This window comes from Mauremys mutica, chromosome 2 (genome assembly GCF_020497125.1).
Source record: "Mauremys mutica isolate MM-2020 ecotype Southern chromosome 2, ASM2049712v1, whole genome shotgun sequence".
In the NCBI taxonomy this organism is placed as follows: Eukaryota; Metazoa; Chordata; order Testudines; family Geoemydidae; genus Mauremys; species Mauremys mutica.
In genome coordinates this window covers 9,920,572-9,935,986 of record NC_059073.1, presented here as the reverse complement: position 1 = coordinate 9,935,986, position 15,415 = coordinate 9,920,572, and the positions used below count along the sequence as shown (strand labels likewise).

The 15,415-nt window shown below is 43.1% G+C and overlaps 1 protein-coding gene across 8 annotated transcripts in view; it reads right to left on the bottom strand.

The window, feature by feature from the left end:
* TSNARE1 (t-SNARE domain containing 1) overlaps positions 1-15,415 on the bottom strand; it is a 673,885-nt gene that overhangs the window by 655,454 nt on the left and 3,016 nt on the right. Inside the window, exons 2-4 of one of the 8 annotated variants that reach the window (XM_045004919.1) lie at positions 14,015-14,164; positions 11,765-11,838; positions 4,437-4,490 (exon numbers count right to left, since the gene is read on the bottom strand). The exons of 4 other annotated variants lie outside the window; for them this stretch is intronic. The gene's annotated coding sequence lies outside the window, so the exon portion shown is untranslated. The remainder of the gene's footprint in view (positions 1-4,436; positions 4,491-11,764; positions 11,839-14,014; positions 14,165-15,415) is intronic. 3 more of the 8 variants (XM_045004920.1, XM_045004922.1, XM_045004921.1) reach the window with 3 other exon arrangements.

Genomic DNA, 15,415 nt, shown 5'->3' with positions numbered 1-15,415 from the left:
GGGCTGGCTGGGGGTGGGGCAGGGGCTGGGGGGCAGGGGGTGGGGCAGGGGATGGCAGGGGGGCGGCTGGGGGCAGGGAAGGCGGGGGTGGGGCAGGGGCTGGCTGGGGGCAGGGGGTGGCTGGGGGTGGCTGGGGGCAGGGGGGGCTGGGGGCAGGGAAGGCGGGGGAGGGGCGCAGACACTCACACGGGGGGGGGCGCTGGGAGCAGCAGGACGCAGCCGGGGACTCACCAGGCAGCAGCAGCAGCAGCCCCAGGGCCAGAGGTCCAAAGAGCAGGAGCAGCAACAGGGCCAGGAGGCAGCTCACATGGCTCCCGCAGCACAGCGCAGCGCCCCCCGGTGGCCGGGAGGAGGAATTACAGGCTTCCCAGGCAGAGCCCATCAAAGCTTCCCTCGCAGGGAAGCTAGTTAACAAGCGGTTCTAAAACCGCTTCTAAATTTAACAACGGGTTCGTGCGAACCGGCTCCAGCTCACCCCTGAAGCTAACAAGAGAAAATGGAATCTTTTCTGCACTTCTACTGCAGGGACGATTCCATCTACCTGAAGCTCTAGTGATAGTTCACCTGAGTATTATATACTGTCAGCGGAGGGAATTCTTCACTTGCATCCTGGTTTTTCATTCATGCTAGAAATCAGAGGAAAAGAGCATCTAGATAGATTTGTCATACATCCCTGTACCATAGAAGGGAAATTCAGAGTTGAGCACCCTTTCTTATTATAATCTCACAATACTTTCTATACCACTCAATAAGATTCATTTCAATGGGGCCCAGTTTTGACATTTGGCTAGGATGAGAATGAGTTATAATAAATGAATAACCATGAAACTTCACTATGTTGAATGATCAGTACTTTATTTTGAAGAAACAGTAGTTTTTTCAAAGCAGAGTAGTGAAAAGCCTGAGGCCAGCATTTTCAAATGTGAATACCAAAAGTTTGCCACTTAATTTCAGTCAGGCACTTATATTTAATGGAAGTTGCAGGTTCTCTTGCACATTGAAAATCAACATCACATATCTCTGACTGCCTAAATATCATTTTCAGTATCAAAAGTTTTAACATTTTGACCTTGGTTGTCATTAGGAACCTCAATAAAGGCCACATAGCACTGGCAGATCTGTGCATGCTTCCCCGCTAACAGTTCTGCTGATTCACTTCAGGACTGAGCTACAATACCAGTCGATATTCCAGCACTGGACTCAACGTACTGATAGTTCTACCAGTGAACTTTACTATCGCTAGTCAACTGCCCATTACTCCATCCCCACTTACTTCAACAGAATGAGCACCGAGCCCCAGACCTTCTGAAGCTCATCCATCCATCTGAAGCGATACTGATACACAAGCCAAGAAACTGGACATACCCAGACTTGGCAGGATGTATTTGTGAACTTACTGACTCTCAGGACAATGTTCCATTCCTACAACTACAAATGTGCATTCAGACGGGGCAGCTTTTAACAAAATAAAGTAAAAAGGCACCATCTAAACCGAAAAGGGATTTCTTAATGAGGCAGATCTTCAGTGGGTGTCAATGACAATTGAGACCAGCTGAGGGTCTGACCCCAAATGCTGGTGGCATTAAGGAAATCCCCACAATGCTTAGGAATCATGAAAAAGCCACTGTCACTCATTTAGTAATATGTTTATACTCACAGCTCCGGCAAAAGCACCAATAAGGACTAGAAGACTGAAGTTGTCACAAATAATTATAAATAAAATTGGTCAAAAACGAACATTTTTTGTGAACCAATTATCAACGTTCACCCAGGTCTTCTAGTAAACAACGGCTACTTCATTAGGTTCTGTCACTGCATGAACGGCCACAGACACAAAATGCCTGCTCAAAGGATACAGTTTGCAAACTACATTTAAGATGCTAAGAAACACAGTGAGGGAAGAAATTGCTCTAAGCCATGACGCTGAACAGCACCTGGAAGGCTGCATATCAGACAATATAATTTTCGCTAATCAGTGATATCATCTACTTAATTCTCCAGATCCAGATTTCACACAGGCCTGTTACAGTAACTACCATAAAAAGTTTGCTTTGATTACCATTAACAAAGATCTGCAGCAAAAAACCTTCACATAATGCTTTTTAGGTTAGCACCTTAAATGGGGGATCTCCTAATGTTACCAGATTATCCATACATGTGGCAGCACCAGGGGGAGGGATAGCTCAGTGGTTTGAGCATTGGCCTGCTAAACCCAGGGTTGTGAGTTCAATCCTTGAGGAGGCCACTTAGGGATCTGGGGCAAAAATTGGTCCTGCTAGTGAAGGCAGGGGGCTGGACCCGATGACTTTTCGAGGTCCCTTCCAGTTCTAGGAGATTGGTATATCTCCAATTATTACCTTTTATATTTTTACCGCTGTAGAGAGATAAAATAGCCCCCATAAGTGACAGATCCATCTGCAATAAGGAAAGGAGAGAGGTATTCACTAAGTGGTACTGCTACAGAAAGTTACAAATGCACATTTTAGCAGAGAGGTACTGTACTTACAAAAGCCACAGTAAAATTATACAAACTCAATTGATCAGTGTCTGCAGTTCCCATTTCAAGGCAGATGAAAGAGCAATAAATAGCAATCTAAGAAAATCAGTCATGCACAGCATTTTATTAAATAAGATGTTAGCCAGTGAGTCAGCACAGTTCTATTAGGCTCTTGCAGAGTCTCATCTAACTTTCCCATTACTAAACAGATAAACGGCAGCGCCTTTTTTTTTTTAAATGTCTTTAGCGTAAGATTTAAATATAAAACAAATTGCACAACAAAAGCCTTTTGGCTAGAACCAAGTGCAGCATCTGAAGGTTTCTCCATCAGGAGCTCTGAGCTTGTAGACAGACGTTATGGATGATCTAGGAGCGCTTTCCAATTGTTAATAGGATATGCTTATTCATCTTAAACTATATAGAAACAGAGCCACAGCAATTTAGTTACCATTTTATAAGAGATACAGGTAGCAACACCTAGAGTGAAGGTTGCCCAACACTTTCTAGTAAAGACCCACTTTTCAGTTGCTTATAACTTTGCCAAACCTTAACCATTTGTGCTGAAATGTTCCATGCTGGAACTTGGATGTCCATCTCGGGCTGAATTTTTCTGGACAGTTTCAACAAAAATGGTTCAGCTGTTTCTCAGAATGAGGTTAGGGGAAAGTATACAATCCTTGTGGTCCCTTCTAACCCTATGATTCTGTACTTTTTGCCCATGTTAAATTATTCTTACAAGTGTTTTGCTGAGAAATTTTAGCATTTCCATGCTTTGGAGCAAGAATTTGCCCTGGTGTCAGGATTGTGTCTTTTGCCATCTGCATGAAAATCAACCCAAATTTGTCTAAATTAGGAGCCTCTGAAAATCTCTGTTTGCACGTACAGAATAGAGACTTGCTAGAGCTCAGCAGCTAAATTCTCAAATGATTCTGTCTGCAAAGAACTTGCTCCAGATCCCAGATGAGCATGTTTTCCTCCGAGAAGCCAGGGTCAATGTGGCACAGGGCATAGGAACAAAGCTGGGAGACTAAGAGCATAGAAGAGACAATCCCATATCTAAGATAGTATTTTTTCTACAGGAGAGACCTGCTTTAGGGATGAATCAGGGTTGTGTAATGAAGGAAACTGTTTGTAGAACCCCTGTCTCGTTTATTGCAGAAGTTGAAAGGTGTGTGCTGAATGATGCAGGGGACTGCTGCAAGAGAAAGGATAATGTCATGGTTAAAGAAGCTGAAGGCTGCCCTAGAGAATTGGATTCTATCCCTGCTTCTGCCACAGAGCTCCTGTGTGATGCTGGGCAAGTCAAATCAAAATGTTCACAGGCAATCACTGAATGCACGTTCTTCATTTTCTGGGTAGCCAGTTTACTCCACTCGGGTCTGGTTTAGTGAAGTGCGGAGCACTCCCAACTGTGGTCAGTAGGAGTGTCATAAACACATCAAGTGCTACATAAGGCAAAGGACTCTGAAAAGTCAGGTCCTAGATGCCACAAACTGGCCACCCAAAATTAGTGGACATTTGACACTGATGTCTCTGTACTTCAGTTCCCCATCTGTAAATTGGGAATAACGTCACTGCTTTACCTCACAAGGGTACTGCAAAGACACGTTTGTGAACCACTCAGATGCTACAGGGATGAGTGGCATATGAAAGTTTATGAGGAAATTAACGATTCCGTATTCACAGCAGTGTTTGAATAGTGTGCAGTAAAAGAAGCCCAGGGCCACACGTTGAACGATGAAAATAAAACAAAAATATTATTCATTCAGTGCGCACTGTCCATCCTGGGCACTGAATGAGGCCGGGGTCCCGTAGGAAAAAAATAATGTGATCATGTAATTACACACACAGACACACACATTACTCCCTGTGTTCAAAACATCGCTCTTCATCAGTGTCAAGTGTCTTCACGCGCTTCTTCAACATCCACCTATTTTACCTTGCTTTCAACCAGGGATTTTCACTCCTGTGCTCTGTACTCTTTCCTTGTGTCCTAAGCAAGAACGGGTGTAAATAAAGAAATTGTACTGATTTTAGTTAACGGTGTAATGCTGCTGAACCAGTTCAATTAAATCAATGCAGCAACATCACAAGTGTAGTTAAATGCATGCAACTTCTGTATGTAAACGAACCCCGAGTCTGAATTCTAAAGTATCAGAACTCCAGAGCAGGACTTAAATTTATGTTTTCCCTAACTTAATGTTCTAGGGTTGCCTAACGGATTTTTAAGATCTTTGTAGTAGGGGCCATGCCTCTTGCCATATACAGGCCTAATTAGCATGGGGAATGAGTGTAAAACAAAATGAAAATGTTACACAATAAAGAGCACAAAACACTTTACAGCTAATTAATTTGCACTTTTATTGAGAATTTATAAAGATAGTATGACAAAAAATACCTCCATAAGCCATCATAAGCATTTGCTCAACAAGCACTAAAACAATGACATTTCATATCAACATTTTTTTTTAAGACTATACAACTCTGCAACACAACAAATGTTGCATTTTAGGGCACATCTACACTTAAATCACTGCACTGGTGCCACTCCAGCACTTTAATGAAGATGCTCTAAGCCAGCAGGAGGGAGCTCTCCCATCGGCTTAGTAAATCCACCTCCCCGAGAAGCAGTAGCCATGTTGGCGGGAGAAACTCTCCCCTCGACACAGCACTGTCTACACAAGGTTAGGCCGATATAACTACTTTGCTCAGGGATGGAAGTGCTGGAACTGGGGGTGGGGGAATGTTTCCATTATTTACAAGCTATCAGCGCCCCCAATACAAAAATTGTTCCAGCACCCCCGCTCAGGGGTGGGGATTTGTCACACTCCTGAGTGATGTAGTTATACTGATATACGTCTGTAGTGTAGACCAGACCTTAGGGCTGCTCTTCACTATGGGGAGATCGACGCTTCTGCAATTGATCCGGGGGGGTCGATTTAGCGGGTTTAGTGAAAACCTGCTAAATCAACGGCAGAGCCCTCTCCAGTCAACCCCAGTACTCCAGCTCTCTGAGAAGAATAAGGTAAGTCGACCAGAGAGCGCCTCCCGTCAACGCAGCACAGTGAAGATACTATGGGGAGGGATAGCTCAGTGGTTTGAGCATTGGCCTGCTAAACCCAGGGTTGTGAGTTCAATCCTTGAGGGGGCCACTTAGGGATCTAGGGCAAAAAAATTGGTCCTGCTAGTGAAGGCAGGGGGCTGGACTCGATGACCTTTCGAGGTCCCTTCCAGTTCTAGGAGATTGGTATATCTCCAATTATTACCTATTACGGTATCTATGTCGACTCCAGCTATGTTATTCACGTAGCTGGAGTAGCGTAACTTATGTTGACTTACCCCGGTAGTGAAGACAAGCCCTTAGTTTGATACCCCGTCCAAGAGGAAGTTGGAATAAACACTGTAGTTTTATTTTGCACCCATCCCTCCCAGACTTAACTATACAATTCATTTTCTAATCGGATTGGAGCTGTCATATTGGATCAGAGTAGTGATTCATATTAATATCCTATCTCTGACCATTGCCAGTTCTAGGTGCTTCAGTGGAAGGTGCAAGAATCCCTGGAGGAACAAGTTATGGAGTAACCTGTGTATAGGAAAAGTTTCTTCCTAACCCCCATCATTTTATGCTCATGCCCTGAAGCATGAAAGTTTATCTCCTTCCCAGCAATCTTTTGATTAAATAGCACAGCAAGTGAGCAGTCAACACTAATAGCTACTGAGGATAAGCCCACCACAACCAAAGTACAGTGGATTTTAAAATGTGCTCCTTTATCAATTCAGACCCCGATCCTGCAAAACAAAGTTACAAATATGTGTAAATAAACACTCCAACTTTCTCAGCCTGTCTTTGACTTTGCAATTTTATTGCCAATAAAATATTTGTTACGAGCTGGCGGGCTGGAAATCAGAGTGAATTTAGACAGGATGATTAAAAAAAAAAAAAACAGCTCTCTCTCTTTAACTGAACACTCCCATAAAGTATAGGAAATCTAGACCCAACAGCATCATGCCAGATCACAAGAACCAGAGGATGAAATTTACCCAGTTAGTTTTTAATGGACAAGAAATGGACAAGAGAAATGCAAACAAGGGACATCCACTCTCCCACTCTGCAAGCAGTACAAGTAAATCAGATGTACTGGTATTTAATTCTTTATACTTTTATAATCTTAGGTATTATTAGCAATACAGGTAAAGGAAACTGTTAAGTGTGGTTCTTATATTGATCTCCTTAGGAGAAGTAGAATGCCAGTTAAAAATGCAAAGCAATGTTTTTAAAATGCCAAAATAACTGATCATTTGGTGGAAATAGCTGTTTGTTCATTAGAGCTATTGTGTTTGGGTGTCTTATTATATAATGATTAGGGGATAAAACATGGGGAAGCAATGTGGCCTAATGGACAGAGCACCAGACTGGAATTCAGGACACCTGCAACTCCCAGCTCTGCCACTGACCTTCCCCAAGTCACTTCATGGCCCTGTGCGTCAATTTCCCCATGTGTAAAATGGGGATAATGATACTGACCTCCTTTGCAATACTCTGAGATCTAAGAGCTGGCTATCATCATCAAGTAGCCACTGCAAGATCGTCAATTTCTAATCTTCAAATCCATCCCAGCAACCACTGAATATTCTGCTTGCCAATGTCAAGATAAATAGCTAACCATTTTAAACATTTATTTTCTATTTTCGTATATTAAAAAGAAAACATCCAACAAGAGAAAACAGGTAGCATGACATGCTTAGTTCCCTGTAAGCTGTGTGGCCGCGTGGGCCTCGCAGGCAGGAAGAGGCACCCCTCCCCCGGCCCAGCCCAACCCCGCCGGAACTGCCGTGGCCATGGAGAGGAGCGCCTCCCCCAGCCCTGCCCAGTCCAGCCCAACCAGAGCTGCCTGGAAGAGGAGCCCCTCCCCCAGCCCTGCCCAGTCCAGCCCCACCAGAGCTGCTGGGGAGAGGAGCCCCTCCCCTGGCCTGGCCCAGGCCAGCCCCACCAGAGCTGCTGGGGAGAGGAGCCCCTCCCCCGGCCCAGCCCAACCCCGCCAGAACTGCCGTGGCCATGGAGAGGAGCGCCTCCCCCAGCCCTGCCCAGTCCAGCCCCACCAGAGCTGCCGGGGAGAGGAGCCCCTCCCCTGGCCCAGCCCGGCCAGCCCCACCAGAGCTGCCTGGGGAGAGGAGCGCCTCCCCCAGCCCTGCCCAGTCCAGCCCCACCAGAGCTGCTGGGGAGAGGAGCCCCTCCCCTGGCCCAGCCCAGTCCAGCCCCACCAGAGCTGCCTGGGGAGAGGAGCCCCTCCCCTGGCCTGGCCCAGTCCAGCCCCACCAGAGCTGCTGGGGAGAGGAGCCTCTCCCCCGGCACAGCCCAGTCCAGCCCCACCAGAGCTGCTGGGGAGAGGAGCCCCTCCCCTGGCACAGCCCAGTCCAGCCCCACCAGAGCTGCCGGGGAGAGGAGCCCCTCCCCCGGCACAGCCCAACCCCGCCGGAACTGCCGTGGCCATGGAGAGGAGCGCCTCCCCTGGCTCTGCCCAGTCCAGCCCCACCAGAGCTGCTGGGGAGAGGAGCCCCTCCCCAGGCCCGGCCCAGGCCAGCCCCACCAGAGCTGCTGGGGAGAGGAGCCCCTCCCCCGGCCCAGCCCAGTCCAGCCCCACCAGAGCTGCTGGGGAGAGGAGCCCCTCCCCCGGCCCAGCGCAGTCCAGCCCCACCAGAGCTGCTGGGGAGAGGAGCCCCTCCCCCGGCCCAGCGCAGTCCAGCCCCACCAGAGCTGCTGGGGAGAGGAGCCCCTCCCCTGGCTCTGCCCAGTCCAGCCCCACCAGAGCTGCTGGGGAGAGGAGCCCCTCCCCTGGCCCAGCCCAGTCCAGCCCCACCAGAGCTGCTGGGGAGAGGAGCCCCTCCCCCGGCACAGCCCAGCCCCGCCCCGCCGGAACTGCCGCGGCCAGGGAAAGGACTAGGGGGAGTCCTCTCTCCCCACTGCAGCCCAGGGCAGCCTGCACCCCAAACCCCTCATCTCTAGCCCCACCCCAGCCCCACCCCAGAGCCCTCACCCCTAGCTGGAGCCCTCACCCCCCCTCACCCCAAACCTCTGCCACAGCCCTGAGCCTCATCCCGCACCCCAAACCCATCATCTCCGGCCCCACCCTAGAGCCTGCACCCCAACCCTCTGCCCCAGCCCTGAGCCCCCTCATTCTCCCCAAACCTCTCATCCCCGGCCCCACCCCAGAGCCCTCACTCCCTGCACCCAACCCTCTAGCCCAGCCCTGAGCCTCCTCCCACACCCCAATCCCCTCATCCCCAGCCCCACCCCAGAGCCCTCCCTCCTCGCACCCCAACCCTCTGCCCTAGCCCTGAGCCTCCTCCCACACTCCGAACCCCTCAACCACACCCCTACCACACATACACATACATAAGGCCTTAACTATAGTTTAGACACAAATATTAAGGCTTCAGCTCTGGAAAGCAGTTAAGCGCATGCTAAACTTTAAGCATGTGCTTGAATCACAAGTTGAACAGGACAATCCACACATAATTAAAGTTCCCAGAGCCTATGTAGACTCCTGCAGTCATCTAGGTCTGCAGTTGTGAATCCCAATGCAGGATCAGGAACTTTATGAGCAAAACTTACCCCGATGTATAATGGCTGCACAATATGCTTCTTACTAACTAAAACCCCAATCCTAAATAAACTAGAGGCAGATAGTCTCCTGTGCCTGCATGGAGCCCTTGGTGACCAGATGTCCCGATTTTATAGGGACAGTCCAGATTTTGGTGGCTTTTTCTTCTATAGGCACCTATTACCCCCCACTCCGTCCTGATGTTTTACATTTGCAATCTGGTCATCCTATGGAGCCCCCACTTTAATCAGCAGGTCTCTGCACTGCCACAGGCACCACTCCATGCTGAACTCATTGTAAAATCAGAGCTTCAGGCAAATTAAAGTTCTAAATTAAGAGATATACGACTTAAGTGGTCCCACGGGCCTCATGTGGACACACTGCACTGGGGTGAATTTCACTCAAAAGAAGAAGAAATGTTTTATCATTTTTTTAAATCAGTTAAAAGTTTGTAGATTTACATATCTGGCAATCCCCATGCATGAGAAACCAAGTGAAAGTGATTCAGCTAGGTTCACTCCCCAAGCTAAGTGAAGCATAGAAAGTCAGAGAGCAGAAAGGATTAAAAAAAAAAAAAAAAGATTTTTATAGTTCTTTCTATTTTAATCTATTCAATAGCTTCATCAATGATTTAGAGAATGGCAGAGAGTACACTTATAAAGTTTGCAGACAATACCAAGCTGGGAGGGGTTGCAAGTGCTTTGGAGGATAGGATTAAAATTCAAAATGATCTGGACAAACTGGAGAAATGGTCTGAAGGATGAAATTCAATAAAGACAAATGCAAAGTGCTCCTCTTAGGAAGGAGCAATCCGTTCCACCCATACAAAATGGGCAATTACTGCCTAGGAAGGAGCACTGCGGAAGGGATCTGGGGGTCATAGTGGATCACAAGCTAAATACGAGTCAACAGTATCACACTGTTGCAAAAAAAGCAAACATGGGATGTATTAGCAGGAGTATTGTAAGCAAAACACGAGAAGTAATTCTTCCGCTCTACTCCGCGCTGATTAGGCCTCAACTGGAGTATTGTGTCCAGTTCTAGGTGCCACGTTTCAGGAAAGATGTGGACAAATTGGAGAAAGTCCAGAGAAGAGCAACAAAATTGATTAAAGGTCTAGAAAACATGACCTATGAGGGAAGACTGAAAAAATTTGAGGGTTTCTTTAGTCTGGAAAAGAGAAGATGGGGGGGGGCAGGGACACATGATAGTTTTCAAGTACATAAAAGGTTGTTACAAGGAGGAGGGAGAAAAATTGTTCTTCTTAACCTCTGAGGCTAGGACAAAAAGCAACGGGCTTAAATTGCTGCAAGGGCGGTTTAGGTTGGACATCAGGAAAAACTTCGTAACTGTCAGGATGGTTAAGCACTGGAATAAATTGCCTAGGGAGGTTGTGGAATCTCCATCATTGGAGATTTTTAAGAGCAGGTTAGACAAACACCTGTCAGGGATGGTCTAGATAATACTTAGTCCTGCCATGAATGCAGGGGACTGGACTAGATGACCTCTCAAGGTCCCTTCCAGTCCTACAATTCTATGTTTTTATGACAGAGGCAGGGAACCCAAAATATTATTTTTATCTTGAGAGCACCCCTTTAACATTTGCAAAAGAGTCAACAATTCAAAATACCATGTTATTTTAGCTACCTATTTTAAATAATAGGGGGAGTGGTGGCTATTATCATTTAAAGGCTGTCTAACTTTTCTTTATACGAATAAGTTAACCCATCAAAAAAAGAGAGAGAGACCAAATACCCCCTCCCCTCTGTTTTTCTTAAAACTTGTTTATGTAATTGTTAAACCAGTTAAGGGGTTAATTATTTAAGGTAAAACGTCCCTATATACTGTATGCATATGTGTGTGTATGTGTCATGTAACTTACGTAAGCTTTAAGTAAAAGTTAAAAAAAGTAAAGTTGGTAAGTAATAACTCAAATTAATTAAGTAGTTAATAATAAATAAAATAAATAAATGCTACAAAACGGTCTAAGCACAGCTGTAAGTACAAGTCCAACTTTCACCTAAGCAGGGTGTTAAAATACCAAAAAACTAAATTAAATAATAACGTAAAAATGGTTAATTAAAAGGTATTTAAAAAAAAATAAAAAAATCTTTACCAAAAGGTACCAAAAAATTTGTTCCCCTCATGGGTCATAAAAACCTTGTAGCCATGCCTTTTTCCCATATTATGTATTTCACCAAGCCAACAGTTTCTGTGCCTTAACTTGTAATGTCAAAAAAATCCTCAGCAGCAAAATCATTAGGGCTTTTCTAGCAGTCGCTAGAAAGAAAAAGTGCTTTTGTATTCGGTGCTAAAAAAAAAAAAAAAAAGTAGGCAAAGCAAACTGCTTCTAACTCAAGTTTAGTTAATAACTAAATAACAACAAATATTTAAAATTAAAAACCCCTAAACATTTAATCGTATATAAAAAGTCCTCCAGCAATAGTGCTAGAGGCAAAAAAAAGTAAGCCAAATACTTTCATCTTAAAATATAAGCAATTAAATGTTGTTAAAAAAAAATCCTTTTAAATTAAAAAAAGGTTATGTCCAGTATGTCTAATGTGCATGTACAAGGTAAAAAAAAACCTTTACTACTCCTAACCTGTAAGTGGTAAAAGCAAGCAAGGTAATGACTTTAAAACAAGTTCAAGCATCTACATACCTTCTTAATCTAACTAATCGGTTGTGTATTATTCCATAAATAGGTATCAGGTTAGTTGCAACTCCAAACTTACCCTATAAAAAAAAAAAAAGTCGGCAACATATAATCTTTTTGCTTTATGCAGAAATCATTACTTTAAAAAAGTGTTAAAGCTTCTTCAACATGTAGCAAATGTTGCTACCCGCAAAATACATTGCGCTTATCGTTATAGGTCCTAATTCATCAATGTAAAATGTAAAATTAATCTAATTACAATTGTGCCTTCATATTTCCTAAAAAATTAGCACCTGCTTTAACTCTTTTTCCACCCATTTCTGTTTTAATCTAGAATCTAAAGATTCAAAAAAAGCAGGTTCCTAACTTAATAATCACATTAACAAAACAAAAAGTAATGGTCTCAAGTTGCAGTGAAAAGATTAGGTTAAATATTAAAAAAAACTTTTTCACTAAAACGGCAGTGAAGCACTAAAATGGGTTATCTAAAAAGGTGGTAAAATTTCCTTCCTTAAAGGTTTCTAAGGTCCGGCTTAACAAAGCCCTGGCTAAAATAATTTAGTTAATTATTAGTAATATATTTTTTCTTCGTGGTACCACACTATTTTAACAGTAAAATTAAAATCTAACCACCATGGTGTCTTTCCTTCTTTGACACCTGGGGTGATTCAATCCTTGCAAAAATCAGTCAAAAATATAGGTATGTTTGTCTCAATAAACAATTGATGTAAAACGAACTCTTACATATATTTATTATTAGCTTTAATTTAAAATTTGTCATTCAATCTGGCCAGTTGTTTGGCAAAAACCCAAATTACAATTCAAAAGTTCCTTAAGCAAACCATCTTCCTATTAGTGTAACATTAATAGTTATATTATAGCTATAGTGCTATTTAATGTCATATATTTTGCTTGGTTCTCATAATATAGCTAACGTAACCTGGTATTAAACTATCAGAGTTATCACCCCAACAAAGGGGGGGATATATATCTAATAAAAGTAATCTTTTTATTACTTATCTATTTTTTATTTGTAAATTTGCCCTTGTAAAATATTTTGTTTCAAAATAGTAAAAAAAAATTAAAATTGCTAAATTAGTAAACGTTATAACATCAAATCTCACTATGCTGTACCAAAAAAAAAAAAAATTTCTTTACAGGTGCTCAGCAATAGAACAAAACCCTCAAAAAGAACCCAAATCCATCTTACAGTACTATGCTAACAGCATTGCTCCTCCTCTGCAGCAGTCTTCAGGTCCTAACAATTCGTTCAAAAAGGCAAACTCACAAGCTCCAGTGTTTGTACCATGTAAAACAAACAACAACAATAATAATAATAATAGGAGATATACCTATCTCCTAGAACTGGAAGGGACATTGAAAGGTCATTGAGTCCAGCCCCCTGCCTTCAGGAGCAGGACCAAGTACTGATTTTGCCCCAGAACCCTAAGTGGCCCCCTCAAAGACTGAACTCACAACCCTGGTTTAGCAGGCCAATGCTCAAACCACTGAGCTATCCCTCCCCGCCAAAACAAACAAAAAACTTTGTTGTAAACCTCCAAATAATAAACTCTTAATGCTAAAGTAACCATGGGCTAAAAAATATAAAAACACTCTTTGGTACATTGGTGCCTTCCTTAAAGCCATATAATTTCATCCCCAGTATGTCAAACTTAAAAAAAATTAATATAAAATCACTTTTGCTGCTCTAGTGCAAAAACACTCTTTGGTACATTGGTACCATAGTCAAAACTAACAATATTAAGATTATTGCCTAAACTAATATCATCTGTGTGTGTGTATATATATATATGTCTTAAAATATAATATGTATAAAAACTAAACATATGGTAAAAGGGTATACCAAGTAAAGGTGTAACCCCCAGCTAACACATGTAACCATGTCACCTGTAGTAACCTAAAAAACCCCATCCTCTCGTCAATAACTTCAGGGTAAAAGGTGGCTACATTTATATCAAAAATATCATAAAAACCATATGTCAAATATCAATTTATGCATACAGTATACATATATAGCATAATTATGGATTTTAAAAAGCTGTACATTTAATTTAAAATATATAGTTGCAATTTAGTAGTATTAAAGTTGGTTTTATATATAAAACAAAAAAAGCCACTTGGTCTAATCCTTAATAAAAAATGCCACTGCTTTCTACAAAGGGCAGCTCAAATTCGGGGTCTGTGACACTACACCCTAATTAAAACTCTTATTTAACTAAAATGCCATTATGGTACCTCCTTAACTGGGTCCAATCCAGATAAGAATGTATTTGGTCACTCGGCAGCTCCACTCAGCAGGTCACCTCAAAAATAACGTCTACAGCAATGTGCCTCCTTTGGTAGTATTCCTCCCAATGTCAAAAGTTTCACTAATGGCCTGGTGTTCTAACAAAAAAATCAGTACATCAGAGTAATGTCTAAGGTAAACACAGTGCGGTGTAGCCAAAAAAAAAAAAGATAACAACAAAATCCGTCATCTTCACCATTGGTAACCCGCCTGGTTAACCAAGTATATAAAGGGTAACATTTATCAAAAGCGACAAGTATGATAATAACCAAATATCAAATTATTTTTATGGTCAATTAAGTGTAAGGTCACATTAAACGTTGTTACACCCCACAGGCATTTATACCCACATCTTAATTGGGCAAATGGTGCTTCCATCAGTCATCTAGTGTATAAAAGGCACAGGCTTTAAACATACAGTAAGGCCCTAATTTAGGTGATAGGGTTCATTGGCAATTCACCCTATCAAGGGGGTGCCTGTAGCCCAGTGGGCCAGCTTACGTGTATTATATTTATTGCTTTGTTATTTTGCTTTATTGTGTTTAGTAGTAATGGAAGGAACCTTCCAAGTAATGGAAGGAACCTGTAAAATTTGGCTTTAGTAAATAGTGCAAGGCTTAAGGCCTATAACCTTTGGTATAAATATACTTAAGTAACTTGTGAGTTATAGGAAACTAAAAGTAGCATGCAAAAGAGGGAATTTTGTCCAAAATACTAACATTAGCCACCCACAAAACACAGCTGACCCCAGCACAAAACATAGCTGATATCAGCCACTCACAACACACAGCTAACACCAACATCCAAGAAGTTCCGAACAGGACCTCTAACTGCAAAGCCTGCATAACGGCAAATTAACGTGTATGTTAATAGGGTAACATCATACATATACTAACCTATACAAAACAAACACCTTAAGAGGAGATAATACAAATGAAGACTTTTATTGTACACCTCTACCCCGATATAACTCTACCCACATGAAAAATCTCAGTGCTGACTTCAGGGGGAGTTTACCTACATAGGGACTGCAATACTGGATGCTATACAGATGCTAGTATGGATCTATGATCCTCCATTCAGCCTCTAACTTTACAGCCCATAGCCTGGGTTAAAGTTTTCACTAGTATTTATCAACGGGCTCTGTAATAGTGATACCGCCCATTGTTAAGAATGCTGATTCCAGAGCAGACACCCTCCTGTAAAATAAGGCCCCAATCCTGTAAGCTTTTCTCCATGGACACAACTTTACACTAACACATAGAATCATACAATATCAGGGTTGGAAGGGGCCTCAGGAGGTCATCTAGTCCAACCCCCTGCTCAAAGTAGGACCAATCCCCAACTAA